The following is a 12,986-nucleotide window of genomic DNA, read 5'->3' as shown; positions in this document are numbered from 1 at the left end:
TGAATTATAATATCATCGTGAGGAAACATGTTGCATGCAAACAACAAAAAATGTTACAGTATAATGAATTAAATGTGTTTTATTTAATGAATACTAAGCGAATTGGCTGCGGCCCGGTTATTGTGAAAGGTGTATGCTGAAGTCACGACACACGAGACGGCGCTCTTACAACTAAGGCGCGCCAAAAGTAGTTTCATAAGTAGCAGCTTGGAAATGTTCCACTGGGCTAAGGCCTCCTTTCCGTGTATAGGAGAAGGCTTGAGCTTATTCCACAACGCTGCTCCAATGTGACTTCGTGGGTATACGTGATAGTGATCCACATAGAATAGCAAAAAGCAGACGTAAGTCGTGAGCACACGCTGTAACGACGGCATAAGCAATACGCTTTACAGTAACAGCCTGTTAATGTCCCACTGCTGGGCTAAGGCCTCCTCTCCCTTTTGAGGAGAAGGTTTGGAGCTTATTCCACACCACGCTGCTCCAATGCGGTTTGGCAGAATACACATGTCGCAGAATTTCAATGAAATTAGACACATGCAGGTTTCCTCACGATGTTTTCCTCCACCGTCAAGCACGAGATGAATTTATAATTCATCTCGTGAATTTACATGTGCTTAATTTACTGAATTTTCATGGTGCTTGCCTGGGTTTGAACCCACGATTATCGGTTAAGATTCACGGGTTCTAACCAGCAGGCCTTCTCGACTTTTTCAATACGCATTAAGTAATTAAATTATATTTTTTTATAATTTTTGCTGCAAATTCATATGTAAATCATATACGCACCTCTACGATTAGAACCAAAATTGTCATAACAATTAAGTCAATAACATACGATATATTTTATGGACATTTTTTTTATAGAGCAGGAAGGCGGACGAGCATATGGGCCACCTGATGGTAAGAGGTAACCAACGCCCTTAGACATTGGCATTCTAAGAAATGTTAACCATCGCTTACGTCACCAATTCGCCACCAACCGGGAACTAAGATTTTATGTCCATTATGCCTGTAATAACACTGGCTCACTCACCCTTCAAACCGGAACACAACAATATCAAGTACTGCTGTTTTGCGGTAGAATATCTGATGAATGGGTGGTACCTACCCAGACTTGCACAATCCCCTACCACAAGTAAATTATATGTTTCGATGTGAATAAAGCCTTGTTACCTGTCTATGTCCTAAATAATATTAGTAATGTGAGAGTGAGCGAGAGACGCTAACACGTCTTAACTCTTCTACCGACCAATATGAAATTTGCCATATAAGTTGTCAGAGGTTGACGTTGCAGAAAATAAATACCATGAGTACGTAACCTCCTGGGTAGTAACCTGCTCCCTCCTAACACGGGGGCGAAGCCGTGCTAGGAAACAAGTACTTAAATAAAGAAAACTATAAAGACACGAACAACTTCAAAACATCAATCAAAAATGCATTTACATGCAATTGACAATTAGCTGTACACTTTATTAGAAGACATATCTCAACGCCTTTTAAATCTTTTAAGCTCTTGTAAATGCCCTTTTCTAACACCTATTCGTTAAAACTTTTATGCAAGTATTTAGAGATAGTATTAGAGTATAAATAGGTATATTTGTTTGCACAAAAATGGGCGTTTTGTAATGGTTGTTCGTCGATTGTTAATAAATTGAATCGGGATATGTATTTTTTAAATAAAGAAATAACGCGTGCTAGAATTTTTTTATTCTTTTTTATATATAATTTCTTTTATAAACACACCGAATAATACAATAGTAAACTAAAACTAGAATAGAAACAGTCTCTTGGGTCACCAGAAGTGTAGACCAATTTCTTTAAAAGATCTTTTTTATTTTTTTAGTATCAGACGACCATGGACCTAAAGTTTCAAAACCCAGCCCGGCAAATTCCTCTTAAAAAGTAATAAACACATTCTTTTGATAAAAAAAATAAATAACACAATATGATCCATTACGAAATGCAAACTAAATAGGTCTTCGAACTAAGAGCGTCTTTCGAAACGTTGGGATATTAGTTTCATTGAGTTACCATGAAATATAGATTAGAAAGCAAGCAATGATAATCAAATAATAATTAATTAAAAATTTAAATACAGAATCAATGTCTCGGTTTTCGTTACACTGTTAACTCCATTGTGTCACGCATCATTCCAGTAATTAAAAAAAAACCTAATGATTACGCAACAATAATCATTACATGTTTACGTAACGTGTTCATTGCGTGTATATGTAACGCATAAAAACAACTCTAAAACATGCAATTTAAATGACAAAGTTTTAAAGCATTGCGAGAATGAATTGCAGATATTAAAATACTATTTGTGCAGCAAAAAGTTTAAATTATACAATAAAAAGCATAAATCAAATATGATTTAGATTTTCTTAAGGATTCCGTATAATTATAATTTAAAGTGGTGGTCAACAGTAACAACCGGTAACCATCTCACTGCTGGGCAAAGGCTTACTCTAAATTGCTTTCTAACTCTATAAGGTATTTTAACCCATAACGCTGTTACATTGTGGTTGGTGGACTGATAATAAATGAGGGATACATTTTTTTTCATGTTTAACTAAAAAAAAATACTAAAACAGTATTCATAATGCGCGTTTATGTTATTTTCGTAAATACATAATATTATTAGATAAGTAGCTTAAGCTTAAAGAAAATTATTTTATTATAAATGAATACTTCTACTCTTTAAACATTACTTTAAAAATACAATATCTACAAGGCATGCCTTTTAAGTTCTGTCGTTTCCATATTTCCCGGCAATTTTGAATTTGGAACTGTTCTATATTCGAATGTGTTTAAATTTTGAATCTCAAAACAGTTGAAAGTATTAGGATTAATGATATTGTTTAGTTACAGCGTCGATTGGAATCTGTCAGGTTACGTACGAAAATGAATCTTTCTAAGGAAAATGTTAGTGCAATAATTTTTACAACTTTAGAAGATGCCTGACACGGCTTCAGTGTTTTGAAGAATTAACATTTGTGTTCAGTGATGAAGCCCCATGTCTGCGGACTGTCGAACGCTTGTATTTAGAATTCCAGCGTGGACATACTAGTGTTAGTGACAAATCTCGCGAAGGACGCCAAAAATCCGCATTTACTGAAGATAACATCATTGTTGTGAGACAACTAATTCTCGAAGATCGTCATTTGTCGTATCGAGAGATAGAGGCTTTATTAGGCATTTCAGGGACAACCATTCAGAAGATCTTGCATGAAGCGCTTGGTGTGAGAAAGCTAGTTTGCCGTTGGATACCGCACCTGCTTTCCAACGATCACAAGGCGGCCAGCATCAGATGGTGTAAGAAAACTCTGCAAAGGTTCAACCCAGGAGAGTCAAATCACGTCTACGACATCATCAGTGGTGGCGAATCTTGGATCTATGCCTACGATCCTGATTCCAAACAACAATCTACAATCTGGGTTTTTCAAGACGAGCCAAAGCCGACTAAAGTTGTTCGTTCTCGAAGCAATTCAAAGAAGATGGTGGCCACGTTCGTTGAAAAAACCGGCCATGTTGCGACTATTGCACTTGAAGATCGTAGAACGGTTAACGTAGAGTGGTATACCACAGTTTGTTTACTACAAGTCATCGCCGAACTTCGAAAATCTAACTCAAAGCGACGCATCATCCTGCACCACGACAACGCAAGCTCACACAGCGCTCGTCAAACGATTGAGTATTTGAAGCAGGAAAATGTATAAATTCTTGACCATCCTCCATACAGTCCTAAGATTGACCTAAGCCCTAACGATTTCTTTACATTTCCTAAAATTAAGAAAAGTCTTCGTAGTCAAAGGTTCCAGTCCGGTGAAGAAGCAGTCGACGCTTTCAAGTCAGCCATTTTGAACACTGTAGAGTGAAATAAATGTTATGATAACTGGTTTGAGCGAATAGAAAAGTGTATTAAGCTACGTGGTGAATACTTTGAAAAACAATAAAAACTACTATAAGGTTCTAGTTGTGTTTTTTTCTTCAAATGACAAAACTTAAAAGGCATGCTTCGTATTGCACACCTAATCTACCCAGAACATCACACCCAGAACACCAAACAAATAATACAATATATGACTTGGAAAAGGGCCGAAAAACAAAAATGCGATGCGAAGGCGCAAAGCAGAAATGTGCAGGCTCGCTCGATCGTAACAACTGGCAAAATGATTCGTAGATGATGTGATTGCTTAACCGAATCGTGTTAGTGAGACTCTTTGCCGCAAGGAATCACATTACAGTAATTCACTTCAGTGATATATATGTTGCGAATTGGCACCTTATCGATTCGCAGTTTTTTATTTTGACCCTAAGGCGATTTCTTCAAGGCTTTAGGGTTGAGGAAATAGTCTACTGACGTTATATGTGTACAAATTTTAATGTAAAATATAATATATCCTAATAAGAAAACTTATATTTCTGTTAATAAAACTACAATGACGATATTTGTCTTTTGAATATTTCAGAACGATGCCCTAACAACAATATATCACATAAGCGTTTTCGCTAAGGCATACCTACAGTCAAATTTCTTACATAAGGCGTTATACAATGCTAATGGCGTGGGGCCGACTCCACTCACGCGAAGGGGCAATCTGATAATCTACAATCGTGTAGATTACGCCTCCTTCTGACTAAACTCGAAGAATTTACTGTTATATTGTGCATCTACTAAACCTATTTTGATATATATTCGATTTGTTCATAGTCTACGCCAGTGATTTTTAACCTTTTTTTGTTACAGCACACTACACGATTTCAAAATTTGGCGGCTCACAAAGAAAAATATAAGTTTATAAATTATTTACTTACCTTTCCACACTGCGTAAAATAGATTACGAACCCAATCAAATTTTATGGATTTAATTTTTTTTTTTTTATATGCCCCGGTATGGCAAATGACTACTCCACCTGATGGTAAGTGGTAGTAGAGTCCAAACGCGACGACGGCCAGTACAGTCGGGAAGAATGTTCTGTACTAGCCGTCCCCGCCTTGCCGGCCCGCAAGATGCCTCTTCACGCCTCGTTTGAAGGAACCCAGGTTGTAAGAGGAGTGGAACAAGTGAGCTGGTAAGGAATTCCATTTTTTGGTAGTGTGACAAAGAAAGGAGTTGCCAAATTTCGTTGTGCGCAATGGAACTGATGTCACAGTTAGGCGGTGACATCGAGAACCAGCTCGCGTGGACTTAAGAAGGAAGGAGGAAGCAGGGTTTAGAGAGAATAATTCCTCAGAGCACTCGCCGTGATACAGTCGATAGAAAGCGCTCAGTGCTGCTATCTCGCGACGCAATTGTAAAGGTTCAAGGGTGTTTGTGACATTTACGTCGCCAATAATGCGTACTGCACGTCGCTTCAACCGGTCCAAGGCCTCCAGTAGGTACTTAGCGGAGCCATCCCAAAGGTTCGAGCAATATTTAACGCAAGACCGTACCTGTGTTTTGTATAACAGGCACAGTTGTTGTGGCGTGAAAAAACGCCGCACCTTGTTCAGAACTCCGAGTTTCCGTGAGCTGTTTTTATAATAGCCTCGATGTAATCCCTTGGAATAAGGTCGCAGCGAACATCCATCCCCAGCATGGCGATTTTGCTTTGTATCATCAGCGGTGTGCCACAGATGAGGGAGGGATGAGGGTAAAATGGTGACTTTTTCGCTGTGAGAGCGCATACTTGTGTTTTCTTGGCATTAAACTCAACAAGATTATTAGAACCCCATTTGGCGATGAGCTCTAACGTCCTATCGAGTTCAATGACAAGATTCTCCCGCCTCTCCTCAGTTTCCGCCCGCCCAGTCACTGCGCGTCCATGGTATCCACCATGCACTGTACTATCATCTGCATAGCAATGTATGTTCCCAAGAGAGAGCATATCATTGATATGCAAAAGAAAGAGTGTGGGAGATAGCACAGATCCCTGGGGGACCCCAGCATTCACTACATAGAATTGTGAAGCGCAACCATCTACTAAAACACGAAGGCTACGCTTGTGTAGGAAGCTGGCAATCCAGGTGCATAGCTGAGCAGGCAGACCATATGCCGGTAGCTTGGAGAGAAGACTTCTGTGCCAGACCCTGTCGAAAGCCTTGGAGATATCGAGGCTGACAGCCAACGATTCTCCATGCTTGTCGATAGCTTCACCCCAGAGGTGTGTTACGTGCGCTAGAAGATCACCTGTGGACCGTTTTGGTCGAAACCCGTACTGACGATCATTAATTAGACAGTGATCTTCTAGGTAATGGATCAGTTGGTTGTTTAGAATCCGTTCCATCACCTTACAAAGTACTGAGGTGATAGCTATTGGTCGATAATTTGCCGGGTCAGACCGATCCCCTTTTTTGGGAACCGCTTGCACATTAGCTCTTCTCCAAGCCTCCGGCACACATCCCGAAGAGAAAGAAAGTTGGAACAGGCGCGTTAATAGACGGCTCCGCCGCGCACTTCTTCAGCACAATGGCTGGTATTCCATCGGGACCGCTAGCTTTCCGTATATCAAGCGATTACAGCTCCGTACGCACATCACGTTGCCTGATTTTGATGTCAGGCGTCGTGTGGCCACATGAAGGTATTGTTGGTGGCTGCGCACTACAATCATCGATCACAGAGTTGTCAGCAAAGAGTTTAGCCAGGAGGTCGCTTTCTCCTGCGGACTGTGAGCTAGCGATCCGTCCGGATTTCTGAGCGGTAGCAGCGAAGGTTGGCAGAAATTGTTTTGCACAGACTTGGTCAGATGCCAGAAGCTACGGGAGCCCCTAGGATGCGAAATAAGGTCATGACCAATCTGTACAATGCGCTGTGCATCCGCTCTCGTGTATGCCTTCCTACAGGACTTGGAATTTTTATTGTAGTTTGCTTTCAGTAAGTCAATGTTAGATGCCCCGCTAATGCAGCCGTTGATTCACGCGCGATATGCCGCCTGCTTAGATGATACAGCGTCGGCACATTCACGAGTGAACCAACGGTTACGCGTACCCCTATTGATGAGATCTGAGCTAGGAATGTAGTATTCCATTCCTAACATGATCTCATCAGCAACAGCAGCGGCACTAACTGTCGGGTCATTCCCACTGAAGCAACGTTCCTTCCAAGGGACTGACGCATAGTAATCGCGCATACCGTCCCAATCTGCCGACTTATAGTGCCAAACGCGACGTTTGCATACCGCTGAAGGCGGCAGCTTGGCCTGTGGTACTTTGGTGGATACAAGGCCGTGATCCGAAGAACCAAGTGGAGCTTGAAACACAACCTGATATTCCACCGGGTGAGAAGTCAGCAGAAGATCCAGTAGAGAAGGCGCTTGAACATCAATGTCTGGGATCCTGGTGGGCTGATCAACCAGTTGGGTCAAGTCGTGTGTGAGAGCAAAAGCATGAGCAGTTCTTCCAGCATGGTCAGTTTTGAAGGATTTCAACCATGATTCATGGTGAGCATTAAAATCCCCCAAAAACACCAATTCCGCGTTAGGAAACTGTTCTTGCGCAGCATCTGCCACCCGACTAAGATGGTCAAATAATCGGCTTGTCTCTAAGTCACCATTGTGGGATCTGTAGAGGCACACGTAGACTCGACTCTGACGAACCAGGTCCACACGCACCACCAACATGGAGAAGGAGGGGTCCTCCAAGCAGCGCAATCGGTGACAACAAACATCCGCCCTGACGAACAAGCATACTCCGGCTTTCGCTTTAAAATATTCTTCAAGCATGTAGCCGGGATAGTTAAGGTAGCTGGTGTCGGCAGGGCGGAGTATTTGCGTCTCCGTGAGAAACAACATTGCTGGCCGTGCTGTCTCGAGATGGTGGTGGACAGCGTTGAGGTTAGCGTGGAGTCCTCGGATGTTAGAGAACTCAACCTCAAATAGCGTGGGTATGGTGGGGGTGTGCACCGCTGAACGACCGTTATTTCTTAGTTGCGCTACCATTTGGAAAAATAAGGAAGCGAGCGACGTATTGCCACGATAGGGATGGGGCAGCCTCGCGAGCTGGTTAGGCACGCTCGGGCCCCTGTACTATGCCACGGGCGGCCAGCGGAACAGCCGGTTCTTCAGGTCTCCCTGTCCGGCAGGTCAATACAGTTTCCCCCAGCATTGGTTCAACAGCCGTCTCCACTGGACCAACACCCATCGCGGCAATACTCGCTCGGGCACTGGCTGTACGCTGGCTGACCTCGAAACGCGGCTGCAAGCCACTTCACGAGTTTTTCACCATACGGTGTACGGTGGTAACAAGCCAGGCGGATGTTAGCATCCTACCGCCAGATGAGCAGATGGTCGCTCAGATATCTCTTAGTCGCCTCTTACGACACCCATGGGAAAGAGAGGGGCAGTGAAATGTATTCTTTTTCCGTCACTACACGGATATCTATTCCTGTTAAGCGGATTTTTCTTTTTAAATGATATTATTTCATAATATTAACATAATTATGTCTAAAATTTGGCGGCACACTATTAGAAACAAAAGTGCCGCGGCACAGTGGTTGAGAATCACTGGTCTAAGCACTATATGATATATAATTGGGCAATTGATTAATATAAATATGTAAATATATATATATATATATATATATATATATATATATATATATATATATATATATATATATTAATTTATTATAACATGCAATGTATGACATAAATATACAATCCAAATATCTGAGGGTTAAACAGCAAAATATAAAGAAAAATAAACCTCGAATAAACCTCTTCCTTTTTATTCGGTGAAAAATAAGTTTACTTTCAAAAAACGCAATACTGCATTGACTTTTTTAAGTTTTTTTGCTGCAATTCAAAGGCCCGCTGTTAAAACATTTTCCAGACAAAACTTGGAAAAGCAAAGACAAGCGAAATTCACTAAACTAATTTGACATTTCATGACTATTCAGAAGTACACTTTAATCAAAACTAATATTATAAATGCGAAAGTTTGTTCATCATAAAATTTAGCATCCACAATGTAAGAGTAAAAAAGCGGATATAGTGTATTTAATACCACCAACCCACCTTACCTACAGGCAAAGCCACTGAAAACTAGTAAACAAAATTTTAATTTTGATTTCATATTTATTTATTAGGAAGCCAATGTTAAATATTAAGAAACACATTTTCTTTTAGATTATATAAAATTGTGTTACAAAATATATACAATTTAATATTCAAATATTTTTTTTTCTAATTGACGAAAAGCAAAAAAAATAATCTTTAACTTAAATAATAAAATATATAATAGTATTTTGACATTATCAGTGAATAGCATTATGATCTAATTATGAATTTATAGATCAAAACTTTAAAAAAAAGAAAAATAGTCTGTAAATATATAAAATTTTACTTATAATAATAATAATAAATAAGGGTTACTCCCGTATTTAGTGACTCAATTGTATCCATAAACTTAAGGTAATTTAAGCTCTCACGCACAGGATGTATTATAATATAACCTAGATTGAAAACTCTTGGTCCGGTTGCCTTTAATATACATTTTTTATTTCATTCATTCTAAGAAAAGGGGAAAGTGAATCGACCCTATCGTTAATCTTTCCCATTAAAATTGGGGTGGATTTAATTAAAATGGCAGTTAAATAAATTGAACTACTAATTTCGAATGAATAATTAACATATTTCAAGGAGATATGCACCATGAGATAACTATTTAAGCGTTAGATTCCGATTTTTGGTTTAGAAATCAGTAGCGTCGTGGAAAAGGCAATAGATATTTTAAGTTATTATTAAGATCCAAGCGTCGTGGAATTTAATTTAAGCAAGCGAGATAAAGAGCTGGTTTTGATTTTGGTTAGAAAATTATAAGAAAGAAAGTTTTGTTTGTTGGTAATCGATAAACTCAATATAAGCTTTATTTTATTTCAGTAATAATAATATTTCCGCCTTAAATAATGATATTTATAAAGCAAGCCAGATGAAAAAGCTACCAAGTTGCTTGATTCGCGGGATATATTGCTAATATATAAATATAAACGTGGGTGGGTTTGGATGTGTTCGTGTAATCAATTGCATTTTAAAAACATTGATATGTAATTTTTATATAAATATTTAAGTTCTTTCATTGTTCTCATAAAAGGACATATTATGTATAGATAATAAAAAATACGACACGGTACATAGTAACAGCCTGTTAATGTCCCACTGCTGGGCTAAGGCCTCCTGTCCGTTTTGAGGAGAAGGTTCAATGCGGGTTGGTAGAATACACTTGTGGCAGAATTTCAATGAAATTAGACACATGTAGGCTTCCTCACCATGTTTTCCGTCAAGCATGAGATGAATTATAAACACAAATTAAGCACATGAAAATTCAGTGAAAAACCCACGATCATCGGTTAAGATTCACGCTTTCTAAAAAGTAGAGTTTTAAAAAAATACGATGTGTACGGCTAAATACCGGTTAGTCATAATTTCATGTTATAAAACAGATCAAACATAAGGCATGCTAAAGTGGCCCTTGCTTACATTCATCTCTTCCATGCAGCATCCATTGAGAGGACAAAGTGAAGAATAAATAACTAAATGAAACTGACCTCTCAAAACAGGTACTACAAAATTAGTAGCGAAATATAATGAAATCATATTAATAATACTTTAAGCAATTCTAGTGTGTTATGTTCACAAAATAATTACCAGGGTACTTCGAATGTGGTAACCCATAGTTAACCACATAGCTGTTTATAGCGATCACTTAATTTTAAATTATTAGTTATAAAAATATTCTAAGTAACAGCCATAAATGTCCCACTGCAGTGCTTTACTTATAAGGAAAACGCTTGGAACTTATTCCAACAATGCGAGTTGGTGGACACATATGGCAGATTTTCATAATAAAGGAATATCTTTTAATATTATATCGAAGAATAATGTTTTGTACGTATTGTATTTGTGTATGCTTTTTTTGTTGTGTAGATAGGCAGACTGACAAATGAACCATCTTATATTATATAGTCACCACAGCCAATAGATATTGCCATTTTCAATATAAAGATGTGCGCTAATCTCCGAAATGCTATTTATTCATTGAGCTCGGACGGTAAGGTTAACATTAAGTATAAAATATTTAGTATCAATAAAAAACCTCATAAAAGTAACATTAAATATAAAAAGTTTATAAATATATCAAAGAGTCAACGTAGCTATTATTTTGCTTAAATTATTATAACCATAAAGTTAATATAATTAGAAAATTTTCATATATATTTACAGTAAAACGATAAATGGCGAGACTTATGATTCGTACATTGTTATATTTGGATTTTTGTAAGTAATTAAGTGAGTAATTTGCTTATATTTTAAGATCTATTCGAGTTTTATATAAAATCGGTATAACTTCACTTCAATACATATATACGTACATTCAATACATATGTTTGTACAGAACACTTTCTTTGAAGATTAAAGTTCTCAATATAATTGATTTTAAAACAAATTTCACTGCAAAAGTACTGCATACAATTTCAATAATATTTTATGAACTATAAAAAAGAAAATGAATGTTTCAAAATTGTTTTTTTCTATGCAATTTCGGAACGTTTGGAAATTTTGCATTTAAATTGTTTAGTTCGTGAAGTAAAACACTATTTATAGTAGCAGGATAGCATGAGATTGGTTCAAAATTGCTACAATATTATTATTAAATAGTTTAGAAACGCTGCTGTATAGCAATTTTCTTTTTAATTTTAACATTAAGTATAAAATATTAAGCATCAATAAGAAACCTGATAAAAGTAACATTAAATATAAAAAAAATTAAAAGATATCATACAGTCAACGTAGTTTTTAATTTTGCTTAAAATATTATAATCATAAAATTAATACAATTAGAAAATTTTCATATATGTTTACAGTAAAACCATAAATTCTTATACTAAATCGCTACCGCTTATAACTAGCACCACGCACCTGCGTGACTGGCTACCGTCACGCGCCGCTTCGTCCGGAAATGTCCGGGTGGTGGGGTGAGGGGGAACGTGCAATATACCCACTATTGGTATTATGGAAATGCTTTACTGACCAACAGTATGATATTATGTTTATGGTAAGTTATGAAATTTTACTGGCGAATAATTTTAAAGTTATACGATGCATAAATTGATATTAATTACGTAAATTATTTATGATTCCATGTATTATAATCATATCATTACATAGAAATAAAATATTGTTTAACTTAAATTTGTAATAATCTTTTTATATATATAGTAATGAATGACGATAGCTGTCCGTTTTTATTTTATTATTATAATGGGACGTGAATGAAAATTATTACAAGAAAAATCGGCAAACTTTTTTTATATATTAAGTAGGTACGGACGAGCACATGGCCCACCTGATGGTAAGTGATCACCAACGGCCATAGACATTGGCATTGTAAGAAATGTTAACCATCGCTTACATTACCAATGCACCACCAACCTTGCGAACTAATATGTTATGTCTCTTGTGCCTGTAATTACACTGGCTTACTCACCCTTCCAACCAGAACACAACAATACCAAGTACTGCTGTTTTGCAATATCTGATGAGTGGGTACTTACCCAGACGAGCTTGTACAAAGCCCTACCACCAGTAAAACTTCGACTTAATTGTAGTTTGTTGTTATTAGATAAAAAAAATCTCGTAAGTGTATACTGTAGTATGAAAATCAATAGACAATTAATCTCTTTTTTTAAGGCTAACTTTACATTCTTTGCTTATAAAAATTATTTCGAATGATGTCATAAATAATGAGTTATATCTACATATGAAATAATAAATGGATATGGTTGTCCAAATCAAAGATCTATAGACTTTGACACCAATGACTGATCGGATTTGCTTGGAGTTATCGCATATAGGTATTAAATTTTTTCAGGGAGCAGATTTTTTAATATGCGATTTATTGTAATTTGACATTGATAGAATTTTGACACATCAACTTCAGTACAATACGGCATGATAATTGTTTACACAGGTAGCAAAACATCTGGTTATGCTTATCTATTACTTTC

Source organism: Nymphalis io, chromosome 21 (genome assembly GCF_905147045.1).
Source record: "Nymphalis io chromosome 21, ilAglIoxx1.1, whole genome shotgun sequence".
In the NCBI taxonomy this organism is placed as follows: Eukaryota; Metazoa; Arthropoda; class Insecta; order Lepidoptera; family Nymphalidae; genus Nymphalis; species Nymphalis io.
The sequence above is the reverse complement of the archived record's forward strand: the minus strand, read 5'-3'. Positions refer to the sequence as shown.